This window comes from Hylobates moloch, unplaced genomic scaffold (genome assembly GCF_009828535.3).
Source record: "Hylobates moloch isolate HMO894 unplaced genomic scaffold, HMol_V3 SCAFFOLD_1, whole genome shotgun sequence".
NCBI lineage: Eukaryota > Metazoa > Chordata > Mammalia > Primates > Hylobatidae > Hylobates > Hylobates moloch.
This window is the reverse complement of record NW_026652276.1, coordinates 24,494,817-24,505,038: the sequence shown is the minus strand read 5'-3', so window position 1 is coordinate 24,505,038 and position 10,222 is coordinate 24,494,817.

The following is a 10,222-nucleotide window of genomic DNA, read 5'->3' as shown; positions in this document are numbered from 1 at the left end:
TTTCAATGCAGATGCCCTGATGCTATAGGCACAATAATGTCCTCAGAGATGGCTTCATCCCCGAACCTGTGACTGTTACCTTACACATCAAAAGGACTTTGTAGGTGTGTTTAAGGATCTAGAGATGAAGAGGATTACCCTAGATTATCCAGATGGGCCCAATGTAATCACAAAAATCCCTAAAAGATGGAAGAGTAAGGCAGAAGAGACAGAGAAGGTAATGTGATGATTTTTTTTCACAGAGGTCAAGCTTCACCTCCTCGGGGAAGCCTATTTTGTCTTTCCTTGTGAAATCAGTCGTCTTATTTGCAGCCTCTCTTTGCATTATCTACCACAATCACCACCACAACTGTGGGATGAGTGCGTGTGATTATTCTATTCATGTCTGTGTCCTTCACTAACTCATGAAGGCAGGGACCAAGCCAGATTTTGCTTCCTTTTGAATTCCCAGCACACAGCAGGTACTCAATAAATATTTGTTGAATAAATGAGCAAATGAAAGGGTGAGCAGAATCTAACCCCCCTACGGTTCTGAGTATTCTTTAGTCTGGGTGGAAACACAGCAGTCCATGAGGCACCCCACTGACCAGTTCTTTGCTTCTTGTTTTTGTATCTTGCTCAGACCAGAATATTTATCTTTACATATGGTCTTAATACATTTCTGCTGAGAGAACAGCAGTATCTGTGACTCCAATCAATGGCTCAAGGAGTTTGCAAGGATGGAAATTTTCCTTTTTCTATGTTATGATTTGTATTCAGATTATTCTGATTTAACTCTTGACCCAGCAGCCCCACCAGTGTACAATGATCTCTGTTGTTGGACTGGAGATCTCCCGCAGCTTTTCTCTTCTCTGAGTGTGAAAGACCATCCACTTATTCAAAGACCAAGATCCAGAGCCCAGTTTTGCAATACCCCAGGGGGATCCCATTTTCAAATAATCAGAACAAACTCTATTGAAAATCACTTCAACCTTACTGCACCCCTGCATTTATTTTTAAAGGAAGTTGTGAGTGAAGTTACAAAAAATAAACAAGAGCAGTAAATACTAAAACGGCAGCTACACTTGATCCAGACAGTTATTGCATACCAACTACGAGTGAAGCCCTGAAATAAGGTTGGGAGGCCCTGTCTTCTGTTGGCACACTCTTATTTCCCTTACGTCTCTGAGCACAAGTTCACTTTGACCCTCACAACTTGCCTGGGAGAGCGACAAGGTGTTACTCTCTTTAAGTGCTGAAGTCACAGGTAATTACTCACTCTGTTTATCTGGGTGCTTCATCTTTGTCTTCCTGTGCTCCTCATGCTGTCTGACACATAGTAGGCCTGGAGGAGTATTTTTGAAGGAACAAATGAATGCCTGGCTTCTTTCTAAAGGGAGATTTTTTAATTGATTTGCCCAACATTACTCAGTTAGTAAGCAAAGGGCCTTCGATGTGCAGCCTGCTGACCTAATTCCAAGTCTACCATTCCTTCCTCTCTGCTGTCCATGAAAGAACTCCTAGGCAGGAAGGATGAGGGACAGTGGGGACACACACCATATTAATGTCAGGTACATGACGGGAAGTTTAAGTACAATCAGATAAGGAAAAGTGGCACAGAAGAAAGCAAGCTTTGAGTTTCCCCAGTCAAACAGCAGGAAGAATGTAGCTGGACAATAAAGGCAAATAATCCAGCAGTGATGCCTGGAACCTTCCCCTTTCCCCAGCTGTAGCCACATAAACCAGGGAGAGGCCCCAAAACCAAGTGAGTCAGGCACACCCCTGACATGGCAGCCAGTCCAACCGGGGCATTTTATTGCCCTCGGGATGTTTAAAGAAGCAAAACACTTGGAGGATATGAATTCCTGCCCCATTAAAGAAAGTTTATTTTATAATATTTAACATTTCTTTATTAAAGGTGAACAGGCAGGATATAAGCTCTATAAACTTTCCAAGGAGAAGACATTGCTGGCATTCCAAGTGGAGAAATCATTGCCCTGTGGGAGAACCAAGGCTTGCCTATTTCACTTTACAGGTGCCACACACGGCATGTTTTTCTTACAGGATTGTAATGCAGATGGATGAGTTTTGGACATTAAAATTGTAACCGGATTTTTCTTGCTACCTCATTCCTGTGCCATTTAAGGAAGAGGCTCATGGTTAATTCTCAGGGTAGGCTTGCCCAAAGCATCCCCTGTATTATGGGCAGCCAAGGTTTCAGGGCCTAGGGTATAAGTGCCAATGGAGGTTGCTGGTCAAGCCCTTCTCTTCCCACCTGACTCTATCAGCACCAGGACCAGCTCACAAGTAGGAATGTGGACATAAGACTGTCCGGACACTCAATTTCTATCCACATCCCCACAAACAAAGCTCCTCGGTGGAGTGGTCCACCATCCGGAGGAAGAACCTAGGTGAGAGTCCTGCACAGGCCTCGCAAGCCAGATTGGAACCATTTGGACAGGGGATGCCAGTGGCCCATGAACCTGGCAGGGCATGAGTTCCAGATGCACACATCACCAGACAGAGCACACTCCTAACCCCACGGAAAGGGACATCCTGAGGACAGCCAGAGAGAAGCCTTCTGAGGTACTTGGCCCAGGTTGCCTAGATTTGGGCTTGTGCTAATCATGTTTAGGTAAAGTTGATTTAAACTCCCCACAAAGCCCAAAGCTCCTGTGTAACATCTGTCATTGTCTTGGGGCTTGCGTCCTCACAGTCTTCTCCCCTGGTTCACCTCTGGCTGCATCCTATTTGTTTCACTCCACACCAACCCAAACTTGAAATGCCACTGTTTCACAATTTCTTAGAAAAAAAAAATTCTCATACCTAACATTTTATTTTTAGTTCACTCTACTGAAGACCTGGATGTTGAAAAGCTCCTTTTATCTCTGCATCCTTCTCTCTCCAAGGAGTGAAGAAAATCCCATTTCTATTGTCATAGAAAGAGTCTAGAGACCATCTTTTAGGGTCTGAATTTTTTGTTGGGATCTTACTCTCCAAACAGAATGGTTTATCAAGGCTTAAGAAAGATTTTGGGAAGCAAAATGTTCTCCTTATTCACATATGTCCGATAGTGCACAAACACATACATCACTTCCACTCTCTTCTTGGTGGAAGAAAACTAATACAAGGAGTCAGCTGATGCACACTAATGGTGGAACAATAGGCTAAAGTTCCCTGGGCTACATATTCCTTTGTCCTAAGTCCTGGTTGTTGAGTCTTTTTCATTTTGAGATCTGGGCTAGAGGAGAAATCCCTCCCTGGAACACACTGTCCTCGCAAAAGAAGGAAATAAGCTGCGCAACCTGATGATGTTCTTGAAAGTTTCTGCTCAGATGTAGCCCACATAACTTTTGCTTACTTTCCATTGGCAAATGCAAGTCATATAGCAAAAGCTGATCTATGGGATGTGTGTGTATAATTCTCTTAAACACATGGAGATTAACTAACTGGGGACAGTAATGGTGCAATACCCATCAAATAGTAACCTCCTTATCATCCTTCAAGAAGCAGCTAAAAATGTCATCTCCTCAGTATCATTCCGTGGAGACATCTCTCTCCCTGTTCTTTTCTACAGCATTACAACATTGAGACTTTCAGGACAATGTGCTGATTCCCCCACTACTTAGTGAGCCCTTTGAGGGCAGTGATAATCTCTTATTTTATTCCATCTTCCCGTTACTTAGAACAGTCCCTGGAGCCTAGTACATTGTGCTATTATTGCTTACTGAGGGGAAAAAAAAGTGGTGCAATAATGCATGGAATCAGTCTTGAAATCCAAGGACTATTAAGTTATAAAGGAGGAGATGGAGAAAGACCAAAAACTGACTTTTGCACTTTTAAGTTGAGATGTGTGTGTGTATATATATATATATAATAGATATATAATACAAGAAATATAGATGAGGGAGCTGCATTTATAAGCCTAAAGTTTTGGAGACATTTTCAGGGTGGATATATAAATTTGGCATACATTGGCAGTCATCAGCACATAGATGGTGTTATCACCTAAGAAAAGAATGGAGAAAGAGATGTTTATGATGTGTTTCCCATTTCCCACTTCCCACTTCCTGACTTGCCCAGAGACTGTAAGTCAGAACCTCTCCTTGGACAGACTCTTTTTTTTTCTTTGAGATGGAGTCTTGCTCTGTCACCCAGGCTGGAGTGCAGTGGCGCAATCTCGGCTCACTGCAACCTCCGCCTCCTGGGTTCAAGCAATTCTCTTGCCTCAGCCTCCTAAGTAGCTGGGACCACAGGCGTGGGCCACCATACCCAGCTAATTTTTTGTATTTTTAGTAAAGATGGGGTTTCACCATGTTAGACAGGATGGTCTCGATCTCCTGACCTCGTGATCCGCCCGCCTTGGCCTCCCAAAGTGCTGGACAGGCTCTTAAAGTGTCTTCTAAAAGGTCAACCTTGGCTGACCGTAGGTTTTTCATTAGAATGGAGGCATATATTCAACCTCAAAACTCTAATTTGACCCTCTGTTCCTTTGCGCTTACTTCTGCATGGAGCTGGGTTATATTCTTACAGGGACCTTCAAAGTGCATTACCCGTCACCCCTGGACGCCTGTTGCATGAGCCGTCCAAACCACATGTCTGTCATTCTCTTCCCTCCTCTTCCCCCATTTGTCATGTTGGTAGGATGACAGCTTTGTATTGAGTGAGTAATGAGGGCCAGGCATGATGACAAATGCCTTGCATGTGCTATCTCATTCCATCCTCACCACAACCTGGTGAGGGAGGCATTGACTCAATTTACAGATGTAGTATTCAAAGCTCAGAGAGGTTCGGTAATGTGCCTCAAGTCAGCACGAGTAAGAAGCAGGTCTTTTGAATGGAAGTATCTCTCAGTGCAGATTCCATGCTCTCCGTAAGCCACCAAGCTGCCTCAAACACAAAAAAATCATTGAGAGCTGAGTCTTCTGGAAAGAAATATTTACACTTTGCAGGTAAAGAAACATATGCACATACACACGATACGTCTATATCTGTGTGTAGATATAAGTATACTTGGATTTTTAAAAAAAAAATGTTACATGATTTCCTGCATTCTTAATAATATTTAATAATTCCTCCATACTTTTATGTCATGTCTGCTCTGTGCCTCACATTGTGTCAAGAGCAGTCTTTTGAACTTATTTTGAATTAATTGTTGTCCTCCAAAACTCTTAAGGGTTTGCAATTTAACTGAAGAGAGATAAGCTACATGCTGCTCTATGATCGCCCTGACCCCCAATGTGATGGTATTTGGAGATAGGGCCTTTGAGAGGTAATTAGGTCATGAGAGGAGTGCTCGTGATGGGATTAGTGTCCTTCTAACAGACAGGAGAGAGCTTGCTTCTTTTCTCTCTGCTCTCAGCTATGTCAGGACATAGCCAGGAAGAGGGCCTTCACCAGAACCCGACCAGCCTGGTACCTTGATCCCAGACTTCCATCTTACAGAACTGTGAGAAATATATGTCTGTTGCTTAAGCCAACCAGTCAATGGTCTCCCGTTACAGCAGCCTGATTAGTTCAGACACATACACATGTATGTATAAAACAAGGAGAGGCCATATTAAGAGGAATAAGATACTTCTTTTTAAATGTTAAAGGCCTTCTAATTTGCAAGTCTTTTTCCTGTGTATAATTTCATTTGATCTTTACAATAATTACCACTATTTAGCAGACAAAAAAATTGAGGCTGGGAAAATTTCAATATTTGTTGAAGATTACACAACTAATAGATGCCAAAGCTGGGAAATAAAACCCAGGTTCAAATCCAAGATTCCCTCTGGTAAAGTGAGGCTGACTCTTTACAGGAACAAACTTCTCTCCTGTTCTCCAGGACCTCTGAGGAAGGAGACCTCACTCCCTTCTTCAGGCACCCAGGAACCTCGCTCCTTTATAGGAATGCAGTTCTGGTGTTCATTTTTGCTAAACTGCACTCGTGGGTTTGGCTGAGTGATGCCTGAGGCTGGGGGTGGCGGGCAAGAGAATGTGTGTGCCGTGCAGCTCCTGCCAGCCCTGCAGAGCTGGCATTTTCTACAAGAACGCTTGCTTCTCAGAAACACTGTTGATAATGAGGTTGCTCATTTTTAAAATGCTGTAACTGATATTCTGGGAAAACAAACCTGGTTCCAGAAGTGCAGCTGTGGTGTTTGGATTTAAGGTTGGAGGTAGTTGTTTAAGATGAGCTTTTAGCTGGCCTGCCGACCTGTCAATGGACTGCAACGGGGCGGCACAATCAGGCCATTGTACTAACAGAGAAATCTCAGGGCTCTTCAGAGCCTAAGAGGATTGTGAGAATTCCTGAACCTGGCACCTACTAAAGTGGACTTTTCATCTCTTGGGACCCTGGTAAAAATGAAGAGATAGAGAGAGTCAGAGAGAGAGAGTTTCAAATCAAAGGAAATGTGCCACGGATTACAAGAACTCCCCTCTAGCCTCAGTCAGACTTGGAGGACATGCAAATGCATTTGAATGGAGGAAGACTATTTGGTGCCCCTGGGAAACAGGGTGGCACAGAACAGTTTCCTGGCCTTGAAGAGGATGCAGTTTTCCAAGATGCGGGGTTTGCTTGTGCATCTCTATGCGCAGGGCAGGGGGCTCAGCACAGTAATAACCAGAGTCACACACCACAGGCAGATCCCTGGCTCTGCTTGGACGGCCAAAGATTCAGAGCTGGGCGGATCATCAATAGGCCATCTGCACCAAGCCCCTGACTCTTGAACTACATTCTTTCCATCATACCTCTCACCCCATGTCTATTTTCTCAGTATTGAATGAGAAAGGAAATGAATGTTTACTGCATCTAATTATGTGCCAGGTGCTTCATTAAATTTATAATGGAAATCACACAGTATGATAATAGCCAATATTTAAGAAGAATCTAGTAGGTGCAGGCATGAGTCTAATTGTTGGATACACATTAACTTACATTTAATTCTCACAATAGCCCCAAGAGGTAGGCTGCGGTGAGTATCTGAGTCAGAGGCACAGAGAAATGTTCTTAGCCAGCAAGCAAAAGAGCTGAGATTCCCCCCCGATGGCTGTCTGACTCCAGAGACCTCCTTTTTGCCTCATGTCAAGGCTACAGCCTGAATCAGATAAGGTTCTCTGTCCCCAGTCTGGACACATGACCCCTTTTGAAATTGTTCCAGAACAAGTTTCTTCCTCTTTTCCTGCCTGACAATTCCTCCAAGAGGCAGAGCCAAAGGAACCTTCCACTCCAGGATTCATCTGAAAGTCCTCAAAGACAGCATCTCTTAGCATTACATTGCTAAAGGTTTTAAAAACCTGCCAGTCCTTAAAAGTTTACCAACCCTACTGAACCAACAGGTATCTAGTGGTGACAACATTGGCTATATTTTTAAAAATTGGCATACATTGTACTCAACACTTCTGTTTGTTCTGTGTTCTGCTTTTAATTGGTGCTTCATATTCTACGTAATCTAATTTAGTAAGTCTTTTCTTTGTGAACTATGTATGTCAACTGATAGAAAGTAGATCCATTCACAAGGAGATAATCATAGGCTGGAGCTAAAGAAGAAACATCTTTACAAAATGCAAAGATGAACATGGTAACCTTTGGTTTGCAAATTACCTGGAGATTTTTTAACCCTTTGGGATCTTGTTTCTCACTCACTATCTCATCAGTCTGGCTTCTTCCCACAGCCTTGCCCTGGAGGCTCCAGGCACAGAATTACAGTGGCACAAGCCCTTCTAGGGTAATTGTGCCTTGCACACACAGCTCCCTGAAGACATTCAGACCAAGCACCACGTTCCTTCTACCTGGCTAATGCCTGTGAATCTTCCAAAGCACCATCACCCCCTCCAGGAAAAATACCTTCACCAGAGAGCATCCGGGAAGTCAAGTCCACTTCCTAGAGGTTCCCCTGTACCGTGTCTACCACCTGTACTCCCGATACCTATCACCTCCAACTGTTATCAGCCAAGTCCTGATGACACTGTGAATTCTTTGAGGCAAAGACTGTATTCCTTTGACTCTATATCCCCAGAGTCTTGATACCATCCTGGCACATTGCAGAAGCTCAAAAATGCTTGATGAGTGAAGGATACATGTTTATAAATCCACTGTTTAAATAGAGATTGTTTTAGGGTTTTAAAAGGGCCTAGGTATATGAACCTCCTTTGTAAATCACCCCAAACCAAATACAATGTTCACAATAACATACAAGGATGGGCTCCATCAAATTAATTCAAATGCATAGCTGCAGCCTGTTCTTTGCTTTTATTTTAGTTTTTCATATTGGGTAGATTTTTTTTATGGGGGCGATGTTTTGGAGTACTGTGGTACAATGTTCTGCACCATAAAGAAATTTTAGTGTGTAGAAGTCAGAAATTGAGTCTGACTGTGAACTACACTGAAGTGCATGCATGTAGGCTGTGCATTGACCACAGAATGCAAATGCTGAGCCATTATAATATATCTAGATCTACACAGGTAGGCAGATAGCTAGATATAGATACAGGTATACATAGATAGAGATACAGACACAGATACAGATATTGTTATGTAAATAGCTGGATATAGTTTCTTGTTATATACAGAGGAAGGTCTTGATCTTAGTTTTAATACTGAAGACACAGACAAAAATTAGCAAACTCGTAAGTTAGAGTAATGTTCATTTAATTTCTGGCAAATAAAATCATGATATATTTGTTTGAATTCAGTTCTCTCAGTATATTACATTTACTAGTCCCCCCTCCTCCACATGCCCCGGAGTGTGAATTTAGGTTTCAAAAGCCTTTGTTAAGTTTTGGAGATCACTCTAGTCTATGCATTGTTTTTATTAGTTTGGTTCCACACAGACCATTCTCTAATTTTACTTTCATATGTGGTGAGTTAGTGCATCCATGGGCAGGGGGACCAAGAGAGGAGGCCTGAATCCAGATAGGAGAGGGCCAGAATAGAAACAGGAAATTAAAAGTAGAAAAGGGTAGTGTGTGTGTGTGCCTGCATGTGTGTGTGTGTGTGTGTGTGTGTGTGTGTCTGCGCGCGCGTGTGTGTGTGTGTGTGTGTGTGTGTGTGTGTGTGTGTGTGTAGAAAAGGGAGGAAAAGCCACAATCAGGAAACCCAGATCTTTCCTCCCTCTGCCTCTCCAGCCTTGGAAATTCTGTCTGAAATACAGCTGGCATTCACTTCTTATATACTGAGCCTCGTGACCTTGGCTGGTACCCATGTCCACACTACATTTATGGCATCCAAATTGCTAATTTGGTGTTGAGGTGGATGGAGGGAGGGAGGCAGGAATTAAAGGATGGGAAGGAAAAAAAATACCCCAAACTGCAAAAGTTAAATTTCCGGCCAGGTGGCTTCCAAACCATCCAGCAGCTTTATTCAAGGCTTTGAAGTCTTGAGCCAAACAGTTCCAGATCTTCAATATTTACCCTACAGTCTCCAAAAACAAAAGTTGACTGTGTTCCTTGAAGTCAATCTCACCAGCATTTCAGGATGACAGATGGGAGAGGCTGAAAAGAATTATTGGATGACCTGGAACTTCTTGGTAAGCATTTGTTATGCTTGGCTCTCTCTCTCTCTCTCTCTCTCTCTCACTCAACACACACACACAGACACACACACACATTTTCACTGTTTTCCTTTTATTTTTTATTTTTATTTTTATCTGAGACAGAGTCTCGCTCTGTCGCCCAGGCTGGAGTGCAGTGTTGTGATCTCGGCTCACGGCAACCTCCGCCTCCCAGGTTCAAGCGATTCTCCTGCCTCAGCCTCCTGAGTAGCTGGGATTACAGGTGTGTGCCACCATGCCCAGCTAATTTTTGTATTCTTAGTAGAGAGGAGGTTTCACCATGTTGGTCAGGCTGCTCTCAAATTCCTGACCTCATGATCTGCCCGTCTCAGACTCCCAAAGTGCTGAGATTACAGGCGTGAGCCACCGCGCCCAGTCTCTTGTTTTCCTTTTAAGCTTACTCTGCCTTCCACCATCAGTTCCTACTCTGCCTCCAACCCAGTCATCTGCTGCATTATTCATCATGTATATCAATAACTCATCCCGGAACAGCAATGGCTAACTCAGCTCCCTAGTCTGAATTCCTTTAACCCAGCCACTTACATCCATGGACTAAGCACAAAGAAATAATGGTAGAGCCAATTCTGTAGGTGTGGTAGAATCTCTATATAGCTATGGACTTATGCAGGGCAGACCTTTGGGAAGGGGAAATGGGTGATGGGTGAACATAAAATTCTGAAACCGAAACATATTCAGGAGGCAAAGAC